We start from the raw sequence: 12,823 nt of genomic DNA on the forward strand, positions 1-12,823 counted from the left end.
AGCCTGCGGAAGAATGACTGTCTGCCACGCAACCCTGGCTCTGATATCTCTATGACCATCCTCCCCAGACCAAAGGAAGTTCCGAACCAACCTCCTGAGCTGTGCCACGCTGGATCTCGAGAAGCACCAACAGGAAGCCACATACCAAGCCGTGGCTAGGAGGACCTGGTTGACTACCAAGGCACGACCTGCAAGAGAGAGCTTAGCAGTGCTCCAGAAAGCCAGCTTCCGTCGGATGGAATCTAGCACCGGGAGAAACTGCTGAGCTGGTGTGATGTCTAGGCCAACCTGGAAGCCAAGGTATCTAGCTGTCTGTCCACGTGGAATCCATCTGAAGCCCAAAAATCGCCCCCACTGAGAACACGCCCCAGGGTCTGTGAGAAAACCAACGGATTTGTTCCAATTGATTTTCGCCCCAGCGGCCGAGCAGAAAACCTCCAGGGCCATCCGCACCCTCTCTAGCATCCGCTCGTCGTCCTGGACATAAAGGGCTGTATCATCTGCGTACTCCGAGTCCAAGAGCTCCGTGTCCTCCCGGAGTGGAAGGCGAATACCCCTGAGCCCTGTGGACCTCGCCCGAAGGTAGTAAGTCATGGCCTCGGCGAAGAAGAGAAACAAGTAAGGAGCCAGGGGGCAGCCCTGACGTACTGATCTCTCCAAGCTAAAGCGCTCGCCCAACCTGCCTCCAATGATGACTCTGCTAGACGCTGTCCTGTACAAAGCTGAGATACCCTGAATCCAACCTGCCGGGAAACCTAGCCGCTCCAGAGTCCCCTCCAAAAAGGACCAATCCACGCGATCGTAGGCCTTCTCGAAATCGAGAAGTAGAATGGCAAGGTGTGATCCGCTGTGCTGAGCCCACTCCGCCGCCTCTGAAAAGGTGAAGACGTTATCCAGGATACTGCGATCCTGGACAAAGCCTGTCTGAGTGTCATGGACGAGGTCTGAAAGTAGAGGCCGAACTCTGGCACTGATCATCTTGGCGAGGATTTTGTAGGCAGAGGTAAGGAGAGTGATCGGACGCCACTGGCGAATCTCCTGTCTATCTCCTCCCTTCGGGATGAGGCAAATCAGTCCCGAGGAGAGGCTCTCTGGCATCCGACCGCTGTTGAAAATCCCCTGCAGAGCTGCAAGGAGGGGCTGATGGATCTGGTCCCAGAAGGAGGTGAAGAAAGCTCGGGATAGCCCATCCTCACCTGGGCACTTCTGACCATCAATAGCCATCAAGGCCTCCAACATCTCATCCGAGGTGAAAGGCGCCAACAACGTCGCCTGCATGCTAGGCTGGACCAGGGATGGAATGTGCCTCCACACCTCCTCACGGGCACGACTGGCACGAGGGGCAAGCGGCTCCTGTTGGAAGAGGGTCCTGTAAAAGTCCGTGGCCAACCCCAGGACCTCCCCTGGATCCGTAACGATGTGACCATCCGCTGTCCTGAGACTCCGAAGCTGATCACCTGCAGCTCTCTGGCCATGCGTCCTAAAGAACTCCCTGCACATCCGGTCACCCTTTCGGGCCCAAAAGGAGCGAGAGGCGTGAAAGGAAAACTCGGAACGACGCTGGAATGTCTCCTCCAGGAGGGCTCTGGCTCGAAGGGCCTGGATCCGCAGCTCCTCCGAACCCGGGGAAGCCTGCTGGAGTCGCTGAATGGAGGCGAGGTCCCTCCGAAGAGCTCTCTCTCTGCCCCACCAATCCTGTCGAACCTGTAAAGCTGCGAGCTGGCAGATCTGGCTAGACTCCTGCAGAGCCTGTGCGACTGAGTCTACCAGATCCACGCCCTCCCCCCAATCTCTGTCCCAAAGACTGCATATGCTGCTGCGCACGTCCACCCTCGAGAAGATGGAGTCGGGAATCCTGCATGATCGGGAGGGGAGGGTCTGGGCTGCCGAATCTAAGGAAAGGAGCACAGGCGCATGATCGGAGAGTGTCGTCCCTGGAACTATACCCGCCTGGCCGCCTCTGCTGATGGCCCAGTCACTGACATAAAATCTATCAAGCCTCTCCAGGAGTCTGCCTCCTTCCCTGCGGAAGCCCCAAGAGAAGTCCAGGCTCCCGTGCCAACGCCGGAAGGACGGGTCTCTCCAACTGTCCCTCCCTCCCGTCTCGAAGATGAAAGAGTCCCAAGCTGACTGCTCTGCCTGGGCCATACCTGTGAACTCCGGGCCTCTGCCCTGCTGGTCCTCCAGGGTCTCCAGGTTGTTGAAGTCTCCTCCAACAATCCAGGAATCCATGTCTGGAAGAATCCCTGTAAGTGTCCTCCAGAAGGTGGCTCTGCAACGGAGGTCTGTGGGGGCATAAATGTTGAGGATGCCTATTTTGGATCCCTCCAAGTCCAGGCCTACCCAAAGGGCTCGGCCAGGAATCAACGTGCCGTGACCAAAAACTCCCTGGGCTAACTGCTCGCACACGGAAGTACAGACACCCCCACTCCTCCCCTGAGCGCCGATCGAGGGCTCCCAATAAGTGTAGGACCGTCCAGGGAGAATCTTCCCGCAGCTACGGGAATGAGCCACAGAAAGCTTGTGCTCCTGGAGCAGAAGTACATCCAAACGACCAATCACTGCAGGCTGAAGTTCCTGCCGCAAAATGAGCTTCGTGGGACCACGGGTGCCAGAGGAGTGAAACCCGTTCACATTCCAGGATACGAGGTGTAAGCTCATGGAGAGGGATGGGGGGCTGCGAACAACTGTCTGCTCGCGGTCGAAGTCGAAGAAGAACCAGACGTATCGGAATGGAGGCGCTGCCGCTTATGAGAAGGTTTGGAGGGGGAGACGGGGTCGTCCTGCCCGTTCTTCAACACCTTCAGCAAAGGCGAGAGGCCTTTGGTGCCATGAGCAAATGCTTTCTCGAGCCAGCTCGAGATCTCTGAAGAGGTCATCCCGTAGAAGGTTCGGAGTTTCTGCTGGGACCAAGCTCTGACATCCTGGGGGAGAGGCCATGACAGGGGAGGTCGGAGGATCACTATCAGTCGGAAGCGTTTGGCGGCGCAACGCCACCGCAAGCGCACGTCGCCCTCGGACCACTGAGTCTCGAGGAGCTGCCCACCGGACGGGCCTATCCAGGAACACACCTGGGCGTGCGTCTGCTCTCTGAGAGCCTCCCAAACCGAGTCGTCTGTCCAGGTCTCGGTGCCATCACTGAGGAACGTGAAAGCGAAGCTAGGGCCATCCCTGGGAGCCAAGGCACCAATCCTCCCATCCGCCCCTTTGCGGAGCAGGAAAATACTGATGTCGAGACAAGCCGGGAAGGTCCCAAGGTCGGCCACATCCAGGTAGTCCCAGGGGCCAGATCTGTAGAAGTCTCGCGGAAGCTCTCTCTCATGGAGCTGAGACCCAACTGAGTCTACCACTGAGGGGCTAGCGGGAAGGGAAGCCTGCTCCACTGGTGGTGTAGACTCCGGGTGTCCTGCCAGCGAGGGGGGAGGGGGAGGAGGCTGAGGGATAGGCAGCTCTGACTCCACGGAGGCGACTGGCGGAGGAGGTGGAGCGGGGGCTGCACACGGCTGGGAAGCCGGTGGTGCAGCTAACTCTGAGGGAGAGGCGAGGGGGACCAGGGGGGGGGATGGGGGTGCAGCTGGAGCTGGGGCTGAGAGGGAGGAAGAGAAGACTGAGGAAGAGGAGGCGGGGGCTGAAACTGCGGGTCGGGCGACGGGGGGGGGGGGGAGACTGGGGAGGGGGTTGGGGCGGGGAGGAAAGGGGCGGGGGAACGGGAGAGAGGGGGAATTGAGGCTGTGGAGGGCGGGCTGCCGTCGAAGAAGAAGCTCTCCCAGACCCCTGGGGCGGCTGCCTGACAGGTCTCTGGGGTGCTGCTGCAGGAAGGGTAACCTCTGCCTCCTTGCCTTTATCCGAAGTCTTCTTGTTCTTTCCCCTTTTCCTTTTAACCTCGGTCCAACCGCCCACTACCTCTGGACCCGACTCCTGCTGTCTCGGCTCCTCCTGACGTGGCTGTCCAGGGGGTGGGGGTGGGGGCGGAGGGGTCGGGGGCGGGGGAGGTCGAGACGAGCTGGCGAAACGTGGACAAGCAGCCGCCAAGTGCCCAAAGCCGTGGCACCGCAGGCACTGACCTGGCTGTCCGGTGACTATCATGCTCTGGGTGATGCTGCCGGCACCTGTCACAATCTCGATCACAGCAGGGAGAGTCGCAGGATCCGCCACCGCCACTCGGACTCGGGGGGCTCCTGCCGTGGTCACCGCGTCGGCAAAGGTGTCGTGCATAACCCAGCCAAAATGGGAGCCCAAGTCCCTGACAATCGGGCGCAACTCTGCAGCAAGCCCTGGAAAAACAAGTGTCACTGGGTGTCGAGGTATGCGGAACCGAGCATCGAACTCCGCTGCGCTGAATCCACGGTACCACGGGACTATCATGATAATCTTCCCATCCACCGAGGTGGGGGAACTGGCAATCAGGTTGCTCGCAGCTTTCTCAGTGGAGAGTTTGAGCCAGAAGATGCCCCTTCCCATAAGGGCCACCTCCTCAATATGGCCATCCTCTAGCAGGAGAGTGGACTGGAGCCAGTCCCTGATGGCTAACCTGGAGGGGGAGTGACCAATGACTCTACCGTAAACAGAGGTACGCGCAAAGTCAATGGCAACCTCCTGAACACGAGATGACTGTCGCTCTGTCAGGATAACGCGGTAGGCATCTGGAGAGGGAGGGTCCGACTGGGCCTCCGGATCCGGGCAGGGGGCCGCCATACCGCCAAGACTAACTGCAAGCTTCCGATGGGGAGTATGAACAGGCTGCCACCCCAAAAAGGGGGGACGAAGCGGGAGGTGGAGCCTGGGGGTGAGGCGGTCGAGGCGAGGTGAGGGGGCGGGGGGGGTTGGAGCGGAGGGCGGGGTGAAGGGATCGGGGTGCGGGGAAAAACGGGGGGGCGCGGGAGGGCGGGGGGGGTGGCGGGGGCGGAGAGGTAAAGCGGGGGGCGGGGAGAGCGGAATGGAGGCGGGGGGGCGGGTGAGGTGAGAGGGGACGGCGGGTGAGGCAGAGCGGGGGAGGGAGGGGGTGAGGCGAAGCGAGGGGGGGGGAGGGGTGAAGCGAGGTGGGGCGGAGGGGGGCGGAGTGGATGAGAGCGGAGGGGGGGTGAGAGGGCGGCTGAGACGAGGGGGAGGGGGGGGGTGGAGGCGTAAGGAGGGGGCGGCGAGGGTGAGGTGAGAAGGAGCGGGGGAGAAGGGGGGAGTAGAGGCGAAGGGAGGGGGCGGCGGGGGTGAGGGGAGATGGAGCGGCGCGGCGGGGCGGGGCGGGAGAACAGTGAGGGGGGCGGGTTGGAGCGGAGCGGCGGGCGAGAGAGAGCAGCGAGGGGGGGGGGCGAGAGCGAGGCGAGGCGAGGGGAGGGGCGCAGCGAGGTGACCGGCGGGTGAGGGGGAGGGGGGGCGAGGGCGGAGGGGGAGGGAAGGGAGCGGAGGTGGTCGCGGCGGGGGGAGGAGCTAAGGGGAGGTAGAGCGAGCGGCGGTAGGGAGGGGAAGCTCACAGGAGCGAAAAAATTGCCTGCTGTAGACCACATGTACCTGTGATACCTTCTAGAAAGCACAGTTCTTATGCAAGGTGCATGAGGAATGTGTCATGCCATTGAGCAGTTTCAACCCAACCTTGGCATTCCTTCTCCTGTAAATACTTTGTGCTTCAATTACATGTCACATAGAACAGTCCACATCAATCGTGATGTCAGCAATGATGCCGGCACATCAGTGGGTGATCATTAATCAGGTCAGAAGATGGTATTTTTTACTAAAGTGTCAACAGATCGGTTTATGTAATTTTCTGAGGGTTGGCCATAGGCTAGCTACTAGATGCGAGAGTAGCCTATTAAGTCGGTTAGCTTCCCTTTTTGACCTTTCCATTCTTTATTGCTGTTCTTCTCATTGTAATGAGACCGCCTCTTTGTATTGAGGGGTATATGCTGCTGTACTGGTCTCTGTGCAGGTCTATATTGCAACAGGTCATCTGGTTTTTGTTCTCTCATCTTTGCAATTGATTGTTCTCTCAATTTCTGCAGGCAGTATTGCGTTAAGTACCTTTTAAGTTGCAAACTCATTAGATGGATTTGAGCAATAATGGGATTCATAGTATGTCAGTAGAGAAGCAATTGGCTGACGTCCTTTGAGGGACTAGCCCTACTACATGGATTTGGCTCTCACATCCTTGCACCTATGCATCTGCCTTGGGAAACAGTCTTGCAAGGGAGACACCAGGGAAGGCCTTTGAGATCTATGTAGGCAGCAACACTTCTAAAGCGCGGCATTAGGCAATGCTAGCATTATCATCATGTTGGCATCAGCACAAGGTTGGTACTCATGAAAGGAGCTCAGTGTCAAGAGAAATTCTATAGTGGTGGGTCAAAACCAGCACAAGGTTATTGAACGGCTGGCTTGAAACACTAAAAATCATTCTGAGTTCTTGCCAGCTGAATTGAATACAATATGCATATGCTCAAATCATTTGAATGTGGTTTTAAAGCCATGAATCTGCCGATTTGTCAGTAGGCTGATCTGCAGGTGTGTTACCAGGTTCTTGCTTTGCTATGGTTGTGGACTTTATTAGCAATTGAACTATATACCTTATCTTGAAGGCGTGAAAGAGCTATTGAAGAGGCAGTGACAAGCTCATAGTCCTGACCAGATGGAAAGGCAACAAGAAATCAGCTTGAGCTTAAATCTTGATCATTAGAAAAGGCTTTTTTAAAGTCTAGATGAATTAGGCAAAATGTTAACTTTATAACTTAATAAAGTTTTTGAAACTCACGCTACGGTTGACTTTCAAACATCGGTCTAACAGCACAAGCACCTAGCATTGTACTCGTGTTGTCTCATGCTGTGGGCACCTTTTGTGTGGTTGTCAGGCTTATAAATAGTCTGTAAAACGACCATAATATAATGGGAGGAGAAGGATCGCTTCTTGAAAGTAAAAGCTTCCTTTGAAAGCAAAGAACAGCCAGAAGTACTTGCCAAAAGTAAAGCCTAGAAATCTGGTGCATAAAGTTTGACCCAATAATGCCAAGAAATCACATGTATGAGAACAGTGCTAAAAGAGATGAGACACTGTTTCCCTGGGCGCCAAACATTGACGACAAAGTGGTGGAGCAACACGGCGTTGTACCAAAAACTGCCGAGTTGGAAAGACTTCCAATAAAACACGCCACAAAAACACCTGTTGCCGAAGAGGAATTTTTACTTTCCAAACCCCATGCAATCTTTTTCGCCACCACTTTGCCGCTCTATTTTATGCCAAATTCTATTTGCCCTCTATGCAGCCCAAGGCAAAGGCAAAAGAACTTTATAGAGCGCTGAAACTGTAATATTGGACAGCCGCAAAGGACGACATGTCGATCCTGGAAAATGAAGAGTCGAGTCGTGCAGTCGATCCTCCACTTCCAAAGCGAGTACATGAGTAAAATTCTGAATCAAGGAGATAATCTTATGCCACACCGGACGATAATGCAATCTAAGACTATATTTTGCAGCAGCCTGAGGGAAAGAAAGAGGGGTCCCATCATCATGAACAATATCTGAAACCAAAAGGATCCCCTTTAGACTCAAAAAATAAGACCGTCGAGGCTCTTGCAAAGCTAGTGGAGGGGAAAAGACCCGAGACCAGTGTACACTTTCAGCCCTCAAGGAATTACCTTGTAAAGTATCCCGGCCATCCCATTCTAAATGCGAAAGAACATGTTTCCAATCCATCAACATATTGGAAACTAGAGCGCAACCTTTGATTTTCCCTTGAAGAGCACCGAAAAGGAAATCCCAGGGAGTGGGCTGCCAAAAACCAAAAGCAGAGGTAGTAATTTGAGAAAGCAAGTGACGTATCATGGCAGCCCATGGTTGTGATCCTTGCAGAAATTGCAGCATCATGTTGCCCTTGTGAGCCAGAATGTGCACATGAAGGTTCAGAATATTGAGGCCTCCATGCATCTTAGGTGAACACAGATGTTGCATAGAAAGCAAACGCAAACTCTTCTTGCCATGTTTGGAGCGCCAAAAAGTCTCCATAACCATGGACATAAAAACTGCAAAATCCCCTTTGCTGAACATAATCAAAGGCAGATAAAACTGTATATATGCCATCACAATACGAAGCCTGACATGCAAGGGCCAAGTAGCAAGCTTCCAGTATTCCAGCTTCTTTTTAAAAAATTTCAAGAACCGAATGAACTTGCTGACGACGCGTGATCATCCAACCAAGAGGGTAACCAAGATGACGGATCAACTGAGTAGGTTGGATAATATCACCTGGCCATAAAAGAGAATGCCAATCTTTAGAAAGCACATGCAAGAGCTTGGACTTCTGAAAATTCACATGAAGACCAGCAGCTAAACCATAAAGAGAGAGAGCATGCATCAAAGAAGAGAGATTCTGCTGCGTATTCTGATGAGTAAAAAAGGAATCATCAGCATATGCCTGAGCAATCATAGAGAAGTGATGCACACAAAAATCATCAAGTTCAGAGTGAGATGATGACCAAGAATCATGAGGTATCGGGACTCGACAAATATTTGTAGCCTGTCGTTTGTAATGCAAACTTTTGAAAAATTGCTTGAAGAGCGACCTTTATAAAAAAAAGCCCTTTATCGAGATCGGGTTTCCCATTTAGCAAGCTTTCTTCGATCATTTGATTGGAGGTAGAATTTGGCCTGACATAAGTGCATGCTTTCATCAGAAGACAAAGGCCGAAGGTGACTTAAGCTTAGTCAGACTCTGGCAATTGCGTTTAGCATGTACAACGGTCTCTTGTGTGGCTCACATAAATGATTTACCATAATCCCGAATCACAGCTTGCATTCGAGCAACAAAAGCCTGCCATGCATAATCAAGTCAAAAAGCATTTGAGAAGAGAGAGGCTGAATGGCATCAGAAACCATAGCTTTAAAATCAACATGTTCCAGATAATTGTTATTCACCAACAAAAGCCATCTGCAAGGCAATCTGTCATCAGGAAAGTCATGCATGGAGAGCCTCAACCAAAGAGGTGCATGATCAGAATACATGAAGGCATGATCAACCCAAAGTTGATAAGTAAAGGCATCACAATGCTCTGGATCAATCTGATACCATCTGTCCAAGCGTGCTTGAGGCAGAAGTTGAGGCAGCAGAGGAGGCAGCCAGGAGGCAGAAGTGGCTCAGGGTGTGCAGGAACCTCAGTGTGGCCTCAACCAAAGAGGTGCATGATTAGAATACATGAAGGCATGATTAACCCAAAGTTGATAAGTAAAGGCATCACAATGCTCTGGATCAATTTGATACCATCTGTCCAAGCGTGTCTGATAGGAAGATTGAGCATTGTGTTGAAAGGTATAGCCTGGGAGTGTGGGCTGTAATTCCTTCCAGAGATCCACCAAACGCAGCTGAACAAAAAAATTAGATCATGCTTGTTGTTCAGAAGCCAACATATGAGTGTGGCCTGAAGTATTATCTCCCGGTTGCGGAGCATTGTTGAAATCACCACAGATGAATGCATAGTGTCTCCACGGATAATTATTCATGGCATCCCAAATCAAAGCTCGAATTTTGGAAGATTGAGGGGCATAAACCGTTGCAAATTCAAATATTTCTCCTTGAATGAGGCATTGCATAATAATCCATCTACCATGGCGATCATTGAGGGCCACAATGGGCTGAAGATCATGCCTCACCAAAAAAGCTACTCCAGAGAACAAGTGCTCCCCAGCATAGAAAATATCATAACCAGCAAAATGTCTTGTGTGACCAGCATACATGTGCCGATTATGCCCCTGCAAAGCCACTATGTCTGGCTGCAATTGTCTGATGTACATCCACACAAGTTTCCACTTTCTACGATCACACAAACCCTGTACATTGAGTGTAACGCAGTTGATGTGGTCAAGCATATTTACAGATATAGGACAAGTATGTACATCAAACAAACAAGCTGACTATGCCTGCATCTCCACCTCAAGGTCAGGGCCTCTGCCCTGAGAAGAAGAATCAGCTTGAGGAGAAGACAAGAGAGTAGCGACTTCCTCTTTAGGACAGAGGGTACGATTTGTAGTGACCACTGCCCAAGTCAAACCAATTCCAGAATTTTCAGCGGGGGTTTTTCCCTGTGAGGATGCATTATTCTAAGTCTTGGATGGCAAAGGTCTCCTAGGAGAGAATTTTTCGAGGAGTTTGCCATGCTTCATCCAAATTTTTGCCCTTCATTTGAGGCCGAGATGCCGAAGGCATAGAAAGAGGAGGAGGAGCATTCGAGGCAGCCGGGGCTTTGCCTTTATCCTAGACAACAAGAAACTGTTTGTTTTTGTTTTTCATAACAGAAGAGGCATTTAAATTCTTATCTGGAGGCGGGACCGTTTCCCTTGCATTGGCAGTTTGGGAGCTCGAGATGGGCACTGTGAAGCCATATGTAAGTAACTGTCGAAGCCAAACACACTCTACTGTAGCGGTGAAAGCTGCCCTGTACTCAGCCTCACAGCTAGACGTGGCAACTGTTGGTTGCTTCTTGCTAAGCCAAGAGATACATGAATTGCCAAGCAAAAAACAATTGCCAGTATGTGAGACTCTGGTGTCGGAACATCCTGCCCAGTCACTATCCGTGTAAGCATGCATGGTAAGTGAACCCTGATCACCAGAGAAGAGGGCTAAATCCTGAGTGCCTCTGAGATATCTGAAGACTCTCTTCACTGCCTCTCAATGCTGTGAACTGGGCATGTGCATGAATCTGCTGAGCTGAGATACTGCATATTGCAAGTCAGGTCTGGTGTGACATAAATAAATAAGGCATCCAACAGCGTGCTGATAAAGAGTGATATCACATGGTGGGCTCCCATCATGAGCTGAGAATTTGAAGCCAGGGTCCACTGGAGTAGAGATTGGCTTGCAATCCTCAAACTGAAAACGATCAAGGAGCTGTCCAATATACTTGGACTGAGACATCATGATACCCCCCTCAACATGAGCAAGCTGAATGCCCAAATAATAATGGAGCCATCCCATGTCTGACATGTCAAAAATCTGCTGCAAATCAGCCTTGAAAGCTGCAATTTGCTGAGTATCTGGGCCCGTGATGAGCATATCATCCACATATAAAATCAGCACTAAAAAATCAGATCCACTCCCACGGACATAAAGAGTGGGTCCTGTGGGACTATTCTGAAAACCAAGGGATAGTAAGTGTGCATGAATTTTGGCATACCATGACCTGGGTGCTTGCTTCAAACCATAAAGGGCTTTTCTAAGCCGGCATACCTTATTTTCAGAATTAACAACCTTAAAGTCAGGAGGTGGTGTGACATAGACTTCTTCCTGCAGATCCCCTCGAAGAAAAGCAGTCTTGATGTCAAGTTGGTGCACTTGCCAATGATGATGGGCTGCAATGGCAATGACACATCTAATGGTAGTAATCCTGGATGTGGGAGCAAATGTCTCCTCAAAGTCAATGCCTTGTTGTTGAGCATACCCTTTTGCAACAAGACGGGCTTTGTATTGATCTATGCTGCCATCAGATTTCCTTTTTAATTTGTAGACCCACCGCATTCCAATGGCATGCTTGCTGGGAGGGAGATTTACTAATTCCCATGTGTCATTTTTGGCAATAGATTGTAACTCAGCTTTCATTGCATCCATCCACTCTTTGCTGTCAAGAGCATCTTTATGGCACAGAGGCTCTTCATTGCAAGCTGTAGCAAGGAGTGCAAACTCAAGAAAGTGACCATGCTGTCTGTTCCCTGATCTTGTCCGGGCAGCAAAAGGCTGATCTTGTTTGCTGTCCCTCAATGTATCAAGAAGCCATCTGGGAACTTGCCTTTGCTGTCTATTGACAGCTCTTTCTTCAATGACTGCATCATGAGTAGTGGGATCATTTTGTGCCGGAAGAGAAACCTGCAAATCAGCATGAGGTTGTGGCTGATTATTGCTTAGTGGAGGGCCTGCAGGAGGCTCATGTTGCTGGTCAAAATCCTCTTCTGATGATGGCAGAGGTAACCAAGATTCAAAGGCATCAAACATGTCAACATCTAGCTTTGCTTTGCAGTCCACAAGAGGAGAAGCTGAATGTTCAGCAAAGATCATCTCTACTGACAATAATCTTCCCAGTATTTGGTTGATATAACCGATACCCACTGCTCTCCTGGCTGTAACCAATAAATATGCATGTGATCAAGCTTATGTCTCAGCTGAGATGGTACATGAACATATGCAAGAGACCCAAAAACTCTCATGTGTGAAAGTGAAGGCTTCTTGCCTTTCCATGCTTCATAAGGTGTAATAGTCTTCAATGCCCGTGTAGGTGATCTATTCAGCACATAGTTGGCACACATTACTTCATCAAGCCAAAATTTATTGGGCAAAGACTTGGCCTTAAGCATGCATCTAGCCATCTACATTGTGTTGGAATATGGAAGCAAGAACTAGAACTAGAACTAGAACTAGAAACTGGAAATGAAATAACAAGATTGAAAGACTAGAAATACCTTGAGAAGAGTGTAGACAAGACACAAGCTAGATTGATTGATTACAATGATGTGACCCATTGAATATATGGGCCAAAGTACAAGACATAAAGCAAGAGTGCTTATGGGATAATTGTAGAAGTGCCACATGGTACACACTCAAGACATAAAGACTAGACTTAGACTTAGACTTAGACAAATGTAGACTAGGAAATAGTACACTTAGTGTGCACTTATCTCCAACACCCTCCTTAAGTGGACACTAGGAGTAAGACAGAAAGACAAGACTAGAAGACAGACATAAAGACTGAGAGGCTAAGAGACAAGATAGAAAACATGACAGACAAAAGATCCTGAGACACCCCTCCTCAAGTGATATCCTCATATGGGTCCACAAGGGTAGGGACAAGATGGATCTAAA

General features: G+C 51.0%; 1 protein-coding gene across 1 annotated transcript in view; it reads left to right on the top strand.

Annotated features, from left to right (window-relative positions):
* The window catches only part of LOC147884051 (Carbohydrate-binding-like fold), a 207,168-nt gene that overhangs the window by 100,663 nt on the left and 93,682 nt on the right, over positions 1 to 12,823 (top strand). The window lies entirely within an intron of this gene.

The sequence above is a fragment of the Dipteris shenzhenensis genome, chromosome 27 (assembly GCF_047967505.1).
Source record: "Dipteris shenzhenensis isolate YYH24624 ecotype China chromosome 27, Dip_SZ_1.0, whole genome shotgun sequence".
In the NCBI taxonomy this organism is placed as follows: Eukaryota; Viridiplantae; Streptophyta; class Polypodiopsida; order Gleicheniales; family Dipteridaceae; genus Dipteris; species Dipteris shenzhenensis.